This window comes from Sander lucioperca, chromosome 24 (assembly GCF_008315115.2).
Source record: "Sander lucioperca isolate FBNREF2018 chromosome 24, SLUC_FBN_1.2, whole genome shotgun sequence".
Lineage (NCBI taxonomy): Eukaryota > Metazoa > Chordata > Actinopteri > Perciformes > Percidae > Sander > Sander lucioperca.
In genome coordinates, this window is record NC_050196.1 from 11373220 (window position 1) to 11385246 (window position 12027).

Consider the following 12027-nt stretch of genomic DNA (forward strand, 5'->3'; position numbering starts at 1 on the left):
GATACATGTGCGCCCTCACACCCACTTTCTCTTTTCCTGAGCTCTACCTGGCTGCCACAGAGATCGCCTCTCATCCTTGCGAAGCACTCAATCTGTTTGGTGAGTGACCTTTAGTCGTTGGAGAGCTTATCTTGTGCTTTTAAAGCACCCTGCACCCCTGAACTAATCCTTGGAGCCAAACACTGCCGCCCTAATCCCCGCTCCCCGGACTCTTTGTTCACTATTTGCTTTCACTCTAATTGTCTTCAAGGCACTTCAAAGCTCATGCAAGTTCATTTCCCTGTGTGTGTTTTTTCTTGAATCAGTGACTTTAGTGATCTGTGGGTGTATGCATGCATCATCACCTCATCTGTGTATACAGTATATGCAGCATTAAAAGCTTGGTCCCAGTAAACCAGTATGTGCATGTGCATGTGTGTGTGTGTGTGTGTGTGTGTGTGTGTGTGTGTGTGTGTGTGTGTGTGTGTGTGTGTGTGTGTGTGTGTGTGTGTGCACATGTCTTTATAAGTTTGAGAGGCACAGTCGGGTAGGGACCAGTGACCACGCAGCCATCATGGTGCATTTAGGAGGATTGCAACTGTGTAGGAAGGGATCAGGACCAGAGTCAGAACCAAAGCTGCACAGGCAGAAGCCCAGAATCAGTATTCAGCAGGTTAGCTGTGTGTGCTTGTGTGTGTGTTTGTGTGTTTGTCTGCGCCAGCCCCAAGGGTAACAGTTCCTGGTCACAGTCTGTGGATGAAAGTAATTGCCAGTGGAGGGCAACCTGCAGCTGAGACCCAGCGATGGTGTGTGTGCCAGGATGTGTATGTGCATGAAATTCAGGGCTGCTGCTTTTGTCCAGTGAGCCAATACTCCAAACACACTGTGTATTTTTTCTTAGACACATGCACAAATATGCAGTCTTTGAAGTGGTCTATTAAGAGATGTTTTTGTTTTTACTTACTATACAGCCAATAACGAATGTAGGTGCATGTGTTTAGTTAGTTTAAGTATTGATCTAGATTGATTCCCCATCCAGAAATATATTATGCTGCTTCAACATTATGCTGCTTCAACAGTCTAAGCTGCAATATGTCTCTCACTTCACACCTCTCGCCTCCAAAAGTCTTCTGTTAGTTAAAGGTTTGCCATCACAATACTGTACAGTACTGACGAGGAGACAGCAGATACGGTCAATCTGATAGAATGAGTGTGTGCGGCCGACTAACTGTGAGGCACTTTTCATGGATGACTTCCTTTCGTTCACGGATGACCTGAAAAGTAAACCCACCTGAAATCACTTTACTCATCTTTTGAAAGGAGTCCCGTAAATCTTTTGGAGATTGATGGCGTTTTGGTTATTACTTAAGGCTGTTTAAAGGATAATGTTCTGTACTCCTCTTAAAGTTTAACCATATTTAAAAAAAACCAAACAAGTCAGCATTTCCCCACCAGGTAAGACAACTTTGGGATCTTGGAAATTTAAAAAAAAGTCAGTACATTGAATAAATGATAACAAGAAATGTTATTATCAGTGAATATATTAGCTTATATATTTAATTGAAATTGTGGTGCATATGTCCTTATATGCGCTGGTGGTTTAGCTATGGTTGAAAGAAAACTATCCTAGTATTTTAAACACATCTTCAGACCTAAACGACGGAATAGGTTGATTTCCAATAAATCTATACGTTCTAATAAACGCCATGATAAGGCCGCACGGTGGCTATTTTAAAAATGTGACCGGAACACGTGACCGCAATGGCAGTTACAGTTCTATTTAAGGTAATGGTCGCACATTGTGAAACGGAACTAGTTAAGTTTTAGCAACAAAAACACTAAGGGTTAGTAAAACCTCAGGGATTGGCTTAAAATGTGTCACATAAAACTACTAAAGTAAGGACGTAGCATGACGTCACAGATGAAAGTCTGTATAACTCGGTTAATTTTTAAAAACAAAATGACAGTTGACTTTTTTGTTTCACGTGAGACATGAACCGCACTTTCCTGAGTGAAAGTCCTGTACTTTTGTTTGATCCATCCATCGCGCCAACCTGCCTGCTTATGTGTAATTTGCCGCTCTTATACGTCACCTAATTTCCTGGTTTGCTCTTGCGAGAATTACTACAGCCAAGAAAGGTTGCCGCCTAACAACAAACGTAAATATGAATTGTTATAAGCTGCTAGCACAATCGACCTATGGGGTCGTTTTCTGGGTGAGGACGGGTTGAACTTTTCTGACCTCGAAATTCACTTCTGAAAGTTCTATCTTTATTTGTTACAATGTTGTCGTCATGCATCACTGTGGTTGGCTCAGCTCTTTGCCAACCACAGCGATGTGACCAGTGATGAGACTGGCTGAGAGATTGTTTATTAATCACCACACCCTCTGATTTATGTTCACTTTTCCAGCCCATTTGTACTTTACGCTGCTGCACATACATGGACTAAAGTAGTAGGTGCGCTTTGAGATGCCCGTGCCCAAGACCACTGCTTTTTTTTGCTTTTGTTGTTTTAAAATAGGGCCCTTAGAGAGGCAATATGTGCAGTCTCTCATCCAAAATGTGCTGGGATAGGCAACATTGAAACAGGACAGAAAAGAATAAGCAATTAGCTGCTTCTTTTAATCCATAAAGCATTTCTGGAGAGCCAACTGCAGTTATAAATAAAAGTGAGAATAGGACATTAATATTCATATATATTTTTAGTTTCATTTGATTTAGTATTATTTTTCCCTGAAAATGATTAGCCAGTATAAACAGAACAATAGATGCAAAAACTGTAAAGCTGCATGTGCTGTGGGCTGCAGGATATGCATAATGTACACTAATGGATACATCACATTTCTTCCCACATAAAACACACCGCCAGAACAACTTTACAGAGATAGTTACTGAGATAGTTATTGAAGCATTAGTTGTTTTTTTTACTGTACATTGTAACATCTGTCTATTCTGTGTAACAAATAGTCTAGCTATTAAAGAAAGCAGAGTCTGTGTGAAAAAACCTATTCAGTACACACTTGAGAAAAAATGTAATACCCTCTGCCAACTCAACTAAACTATGTAAGGAAAAGGTAATATGAGCACACATTCAGAATCTAAATATTTAATATTTTCATCCATACTATTATTTGTAGCCTCTGTTTCATGAATATATTTAATGAGACACTGATGAAATACTGTTTTATTTTGTATGTGCCCAATTAATTGAATGTAATTTAAATTATTAAAAATATATGTACTGCAGGAACAAGATGTGGTTATTGGGGTTATTTTTTGCTTCAGGCTGATTTCCCTAAACAATGACCAGTGTCTAATGTTGTGATGTCAAATCGCCAGCAGAGGGCCACCAACACTAACAATTAACACCACACATTCCCCTCAAGCCTGCAGTGGTTTGTTAAAATTGAATATGTGGTTTGTGGACACAAACAGTGAACTTTACATTTCTTCCCTGTTATCTTTTATGAATTCTCAAGACAAAAAAAGATGCACTTGTTAATTTGTGCCAACATATTACATTGCCCCAGTTCACCCTCAGAGATTTGGATGTTTAAAATGAAAGCAGGTATGGATGTCCTGAGTATACATTTTATATTAGGCCCACACATTGGGAATGCACGTGCATGAAAAATATTCTGTGTGTGTGTGTGTGTGTGTGTGTGTGTGTGTGTGTGTGTGTGTGTGTGTGTGTGTGTGTGTGTGTGTGTGTGTGTGTGTGTGTGTTTGGGTGGTATAGCGATTAATGCACACTGGAGCTCACTTCTGTCCACCACTGAGACTACTAAACCAAACATGCCACCAATTGCACAATGACCCAAACAGTCCGCATGTGGCGCCAACAAAAAAGTAGGCTAGAATGGAGAACAGAAGAGTGTGGGGGCAGACGTGCAGAGTGACAGGCACTGCGACCGAGGGACCATGTGGCAGAGGGCTCGCACCCTGGGGCCCTTCCGATCTCTCTCAAAGCCACTTCATCAACAAAGTAAGCAGCCCTTTTTCACAGAATTTACGTCAGCCACACTTAGGTCAGGATGGGTTTGTCATTTGCTGCATTACCTGGAAGTGGCTCATAGATCAGCACTCAATAAAGGAAGGCACAAAAGCAAAAGGTGGCTCCAAGCCTGCCTACATTAACAGCGGTTGCTTTGTTGAAAACACAAAAGCAGCGTTAGGTTATAATTAAAAGTTGTCCCAGGGGAACAATAGGCAGGATATTGCCCAGGTAGTCATCTTTTGAGTCAGTTTGCGAAGGGGTGTGGTACGGAATGCAGCGTCTCACATGAGGATGACTGAAAGGGTGTCAAATGAACATCTTTGGAGAGCTGACAGGTGTCCACAGGACGAAAAAATCACAAGGGCGACGTTATCAGGAGCGTTCATATAGCACTTATGACGCAGGTTGAAAGAGGCATGATGCTGAGGGGAAGGGCACTGAATGACAAATGGGATTGGATTGCTAATAAGATTTTGGCTCAATAATAGATCAATGGGGTTCAGGCAGCATGAGTAATGCGCGTGCAAGATAAGTTGGCTTGACTTCAACTCAAAGACAGAGGGCTTCCATGTGCAGTGTATTTTATGGTAAGGGACTTTAGTTGATGTTATTTAAAATGGGTGCGCATATCTAATAGTCAGATGTCAGGGTATGTTGGCATTGATCAGAGGTTAGCTTTAATGGAATTCTTATTGCATGAAGGTTAAAGTGATGGACAGTCAACAAAAATACATTACATTTGGATCCATTTCCTTTGCCGAGGCTGTATGTTGTTAAATATAATTTGTCCCCTGCTGCTGTAATTCAGAATATCTACTAACAATCACATAATGTTAAAAAACTTTATATATTCATAGGAACCTGCAGCCATGGTAAATTACCAAAATATGTACATAAGAAAGCACATTTTGTAGAACATTTTGGTATAAACATTTTGCCTAAGATTTAATGTATTATTTGTATGTGTTTGAAAGTTGTGTTTATTATAGATATTTTTTGTCTTATACATTTTTAATTAGTTTTCTAATCTTGATTGCCTGGTTGGTTTTTGTATCATTGCATGTCTTGATTTATTGTATTTTTAAGGTATCCTAAGTTTTTGGAACTTTGGATCAAACAAACAAGTTGAACTGCATTTGACATGACTGCGCAGGTGCGCTCAATTAGTTCCTATTATAAGGTGCTGGATTCGGATGCAGCAAACATTTGCCGATTTTGTCAATGAATGTTTGTGGGACAGCTTTGCTGTGTATTTGAATGCTTGCAATGGACCAACGTGTGCAGAATCTCTTTTTTTGTGTTGTACTCCTTTAGTCTTTTGCGTGGAGATTTTCCCAATGAGTGTATGTGAAACTAGTAAGGGAATTAGGAAAAGAGAGACAAAAAATATGTTGGAGGAAGAAGCTCTTTCCTGCACCTCAAAGTACCTATAGAAAATAATGCAGCACTTGTGTTTTTCTGTCCTTTCCTGTCAGATCTTTGTACTCGGCCAGGTAGACATTGGCACCTGTTTTCTTATACTCTGTCATACGCTTGAAGTGTGTTGCCCTGAGGGGAATGGGATCAAATCCGACACCTGCCATGTTCCCTGTCCTGCCATGCCTTTGCATCTGGCTGCCATAAGTTCACCTTTACCGTCTTGTCACAATAATAGTGTAAATGTGGAATTGAAACAAAGCACCACCCATATTCTGAAAACTAAGCCTTGCAAGAATGATTGAATGAATGACAACACTGTCTGAAAGTCCTTGCTGAGCATGCCTGGAATGTGTGAACATTTTAAAGAACGACTGGAATTACAACTATGAAACTATTGTGATAAGTTTCCAATCCAAAGGTGACATTTTCCATAAAAGTATGCAATACAGAGGGAAAGTGATAAAAGTATGAACAAAGCAGGTCAAATTAAACAAGTTGCTTATTCCTGTTATGCTTAAAGTAGTTAAGGTCAAATGGCCTGCAGCACTGCTTTGTTTTAGTTTTTTTGAGTAATCACTAAAAGAAAAAAATATTCTAACAACTGCACACAGCAAAGTATCTCATTACAAACCATACATCACTGCTAACCACAGGGAAAACAAACCTGTTTTATCATGAGTTTTTATAGAACATAACCCTCCATGCCTCATCATGCCTTATACACTGAACTGATTACCAATAGACAGGAAATTGCCTTAAATGACACCAAACTGTTTAAAACCTTATTTTTTCATTGGTAGCTGCAACCTTCGGTCACACGAAAGAATTATGTACGTCATTCCTCGAACCCAAACTGTGTTTAGTGAAAGTGCTTTTTAAGTTTTTGCGCCTTCATCTTGGTGTCAGCTACAGAGTCACTTTACACTAGATTATTTTATTAGCGTGGAAAATGGAAAAAAACGGGATTAGGGACTTTTTTACCACTAAATGCATGTCCTGTTACTAAACTCTGGTGTAATTTGCTGTTTGTTTTAAGTCTGTTTTGTTTGTTTTTTATGTTGAAACTTTTTATGCTGCTGTCTTGGCCAGGACTCCTTGGAAAAGAGATTTTGAATCTTAGGGCGTTTTCACACCTATAGTTTGTTTGCTTTGGTCTGAATCAGTTGATGAGTTTGTAAACTCGGAGCAGTTTCCCCTTGGTTTGGTTTCGTTTCACACCTGGAAAAATCCAAGCATACCAAAATGCGTCATTACAAATCACGCAAGAACGTTCACTCTGATTGCTGGTCGGATGTGTCTGGGGCGGGTGTAAGAAAGTAAATACAGGAATAAGTGAGTTTTGGACTAGTGCGTATTTCTTGCATCTTTCTTTCTCATTTAAATCAGACATTGTCACAGAGACTTTGCTTTGTTGTGCCGGTGTCTGTCTCCAACTTTAGCTGCAGCTGGTTTGACCACGGAATTGCAAGTGACGGCAAGCTTGACCGCAGTCTGTTTCTGTGAGAGAAACACTGCAAGCTGCTACAGTTTGTATGTTCTGCCGCAGATGAAAAGCACACCTGACTACAGGAGGCATTTAGCTCAGACTTGCAGAGTACACGTAGTTGGTGCGGTTTGAGGTCAGATCACGTGTTCACCACAAACAAACCGCTCCAGAGTTCGACTGAAAGCGTACCGAGACCACCTCTGCAAGGAGGTCTTGGTACACTTGTTTGATCTACTTTTGGTGCGCACCCGAGTGCGATTGCTGTGTTCTCACCTGCCCAAATGAACCGCACCAAGGGGGAAAACGTTGTGCGATTCAACCGAACTAAATGAGGCAGGTGTGAAAGCCCCCTCAATTGGAGTATTCCAACAAACTTATTTATTGCACAATACCAAAAGGACAGGTTCGACTGCCAGAGCTTACCGATCAAATATCCTACAAGCCTGGACCTGAGTCAACGAGTGAAATTAGCATGCGTCTCTCATCTCACACGTTTGTCAAAAAGGCAGGGTTCGAAAACCAGTCAACTCTAAGTCATTGTGCAAACAAAAGCAGCACCACTAGATGACGTGATGAAAGGGGCTTTCATCAGAAGATTTAAGAGTTACCATGTGCACATGTTTGCTTCCACTCTTTCAGACAGACTTATCTTATTACAGCACATACTAAATGTAACTGGCATGCAAGGTGTTTACAGCCAAAGGAAGATGATGCCTTGTAATTTATCTTACTTTTCTCTTTATGTCCTCATCCAACAAGTCCAACCACAAATACCTGCTGCTACGGGGAGAGAACCATGAAAGGATGTCTTTTAATACTGAACAAGATTTTAAGGGACAGGTAATAAGAGTGTAGAAAGTCATCCATGTGTCCCAGATGATTTGCTCCATCGTCTGGTGCTTCATGCTAACAATAACCGAGTGATAAGAGACGAGTAGCATTATGAAAAGTATCAAGACTGACCTTATTTCAGAGAACCAACCATCCAACTCCACTTGCAGTCTGGGGGAACTAAGTGTTACAGCTAGGTTCTCTTTCCATGAACAATACACTATGATTTAATACTTGAAATGTAATTGCTGAGAAACTTTCTTGATTACTTAATTATCTAGGAGTTAGGGTAGTATTATTTTTTTACACTAAATCACACCAGAACAGCATTTGTGCTAATCAAAAGTGCACTTGGTCCTGACAACAAGAGCCCTTGGGAAGTTACAGGCCGATTAGTCCAGCTAAAGGAACAATCATGCTAACTAAAAGGGCACTTGGGCCAACCAGAGGAGCACTTGGGGTGCAATTGTCCCTCTGGGGAAAAATGAAACACATAAAGTGTCCCATTAGGACACGGATATACGTCCAGGTAATCTTAAAAACAGGATACGTTACGATAATACGTTTTAATGCGTATGTTTAGAAACGCTTATCTTTTGCTACTTTTACGTCCCACGTCCAGGCATTTCCGAGCCGCTGCTGACCACACTTAAGTTCTAAAACTCTGTGTTTGTGTTGTAGTCTGGATGGGCAGAAACATGGACCTTCGGGTACGTCGAGGTCAGTCAGTCCTATAAGGTGGTCTAGGTGGGCTTACATACCTTTCAGTTACAGTTTCACATCGTCGCCGGTCTAGGCAAATAAATCCCAGGTCTTTTTTTCCCCATCATTGTTCTTTCTTGAAACTTTCTGTATTTTCAATGTAAACATCCATGATTTTCAAACGCAGAGTAACATTAGACAATCTGCTTCCTGTGTACACCGGCAAGTGCATGCCAAGTGATGGTCATGTGATATGCGTTGTCAGACGCAGGCGCGTTGCCAGCAATAGGCCTGGGTGGCACAGGCCCACCCACATTACTCACTGGCCCATCCAGCCAAGTTTGATCAAAATACATTTTGATACGAAAAGTATTCAAATTTATGTAAGAAAATAAATAAATATGAACTTGACATATTGACTTCTGTTTGTCTAATTTGTCTTGACACAAGTTGTTGGAAGCTTCCGAACGTAATTGGTTTCTATGGTTTCGACAGGCAGACTTTCTGGGTTGCTTTCAGCCAGCTAGCTAGCTGTCTTTTCAGCTGATGTAATGTTACCGCCACAACAATGGCTAAACAAAGTTCTTCAATGCATTAGGTAAAGGAGGAGCTTTTCTTCAAAGTGGTATGGACAGGTGTCTTGGTTGGATTACAATATGCATAAGGACGTGCTTCACTGTAAAATGTGCAGACATTTCCCCAGCGGAGCTGACGGCCCACCTGCAACAGAGGAGTTTGACTGTGTTGTTCTTTCTTAATTAAAAGAAAATAAAAACTCCGGCACAGGTAAGTAATTTATTTCATAAGCTAAAACACCTTTGTTTTTTGGCCAACATTAAATAAGAACATTACTTATCTGTGCATGCCAGAGTTTTTGTTTTGTTTCATCCTTGTCACTGCCGTGCAGCCGATACACTGTCTAAGATTTGGAGCTGTGTGGGCTACTTTCCGTTATGTTTCTTAATTCGAACAAGGCTTGACTGGGTGTTTTCATTCTTTGTTTGTTTTTTTTTTACTGATCATTTGTGTAAACAGCTGCTAGCGCATTTGCTGCTTGTGAGCTTATCATGGTACTGAAGCAACAATGGCTGAAATGCACGGGGGATATGTTGCGTGTGCGATTTCTGTCTGATGTATGCTATGTCATGCAACACCTGCTCTGCTGTTTGTGTTTATGGTTAGTTGCCACTTTTTGCAATAACATGCTTAATTAACAGTGTCGTGCACTGTAGAGTCGTTGCTAGTTCTGCCGGTGCAAACATATTTTAGCGAGAATAGTTTATAATAGACAGGTTTTGTCTATACTGTTGGGTACAGCCTTTAGAATGCTTTGCTAGATGAGCATGTAGTATAGACAGTTTATCTTGCTGTTATTGTCTTTGTAATGCAGAATGTTGCAAAGTAAAATTGTTGCATTTATTTTTTTCATTTCTGTTCTTTTTTTCTACTTCTAATTCTCTATAAATTATTTTTTTCTGGGAAAAGATGGCTCACTCCCTTGTACTGGCCCACACAAAATACAATGTCTGCCTTCGCCATTTAAAAAGGAAAAGGTATTAAGGTAGGTAAGCATGATAGCCTAGCATACAATACATCGGGTCTTGTTTTTTTACATTAAGGTGAGCAGCGTAACATACTCGATGGGATTCTAAAGTTTGAGTTGGATGGCCTGTTTCTGGTGGGTCTCCTGTTCGACAGGAGAAGCAGCGAGACTAAATTTACCCAGTCCAGGTCCTGGCAAGATACATATTTTTTTTATAGGAATCCCTGATGCAGAGCATGTGAGACATCTCAGACTGCAGCACAGAAATTATACAGCGTAGGACTGTGGGTGGGCTAGCTCCTTGGGCCAAGACAAAAAAAACACTCACAAACACAAGTGGATCTTCCATTATTTGGGAAGAGAATCTCATTGCAGCATAAGCAAAAGTTGCCCTGTCTTTCGAATGTCATCACGCAGCAGTGTTTTACTCCTTTGGCTTGTTGCGTACCTCACTACTTTTGTGAAGATGAGAGATAGTGACATCAGAGGTACTAAAAGTATGAGTATATGAATCTCAAAATCTGTATGGCTTCAGGTCCAAACAGAGCCAAGAAAACATGGACAAGTTTGTGTTTTCTAATATGCAGCAGAGAATATGACCTTGGCAGAAAATAGACAAACAGCTGTGGAATGCATTGATGATAACTGTTCATGTTGTTACAGATCTGTTATGCAAAATAGTATGTAAAAAAAACCCTCTGTTTAGCAAAGAAACTTTCCTCAGAAGACACTAAACTTTCAGAAAATACAAGAGTTGCCTCAGAAAACTGCAGCTCAAGAGCGCTTAAAGTATGCATAAGAGCAGTTGTAACTAACAAAACCAAATACTCAATATATATATATATATATATATAATATGATATAATATATAACAGAATTTGGATAGCCTTGTTGTAAATTGAACATTCTCCAAATGAAAATTGTTTAGTGTTCAACAACAGCTTATCAACCCATGTCCAACATGAGAATAGCCTTGCTATTGCAGTTGGCTAATTTCGCCCCTTGCATATTTCCAGGTACTCTTTCATTCGTACATCTGCTGCTCAGACGTGTGGGAGGCATGTGATTGTGTTGATACAATAGCCGCTGTATCCTTTTCAATTCATAGAGGTAACGGAGAGGTATATCATCACATCACACTCACTACTGATGGAGCATTAAAGAGCAGACGTGGGATCACATTGTGAAGGCAGCAAAGCTATTTTGTTGAGTATATGATGATTATAATAAAAATAGGACAGATGTGTTTGAACAGTTGCCAACAGACGGTTCCTTTGAGTGTCACTCTACTTTTCAATTCACTTTTGGTATTAATGATGGTGTTCAGTGTAGAAAATGTTAAACCCAGATGCATGCATTGCAGCCTAGGGCACTTGGCTCAGTATCTTAAAGCCTTCCAACTACAGCAGGGAAATCTAAAGGGTTCCCATGGTAACAAACAAACATAAAAAACAGCTCTCATAAATAGAATGAATTTGGCGTCAGCATCAACACTGGCAGCCTTAACTAGAGCTACTGTACAACTAATTGCTTTCAATAGTTCAATAGTTTGCTGCTTTGCTGCTGTGCAAACGCTGCAAGATTATGTAAAAGGGAAACTCTCAAAAATCATGACACATCCCAAAAGCAGGCACAGTTGTCACAATAGAAATTCTGCACTGCGCTGAGAGACACTTACAGGATATTTGCTTGCAACAACTGCAAACTACATACACGAAATACAGCTTTAATAAATAGCATCAGGCTGCATCAACAGTCATACAAGTCAAACAGTGTGAGCTACACCAGATTAGTATTAACTGTAGTGCCATTATTGCAAGATGTTTCTCTTATTTTGTCCACCCACTGTTCAACAATGTTCTGCTATTGAGTTGCAGTGTGAAATGTGTAACACAAAGTGTGACGTGGAATTTGAATTGTAAACATAGTTTTGAATGATAATTTTGAATAAAGTTATTCTTGTTTTTCCAGCGTCGATATCCACGTTCTCTTCTCCAACTTCCACTGAAATCTAACACCATTTATTTCACCCGACAAGGTTTTGCATGAAGCTCAGTGTCTATTGATG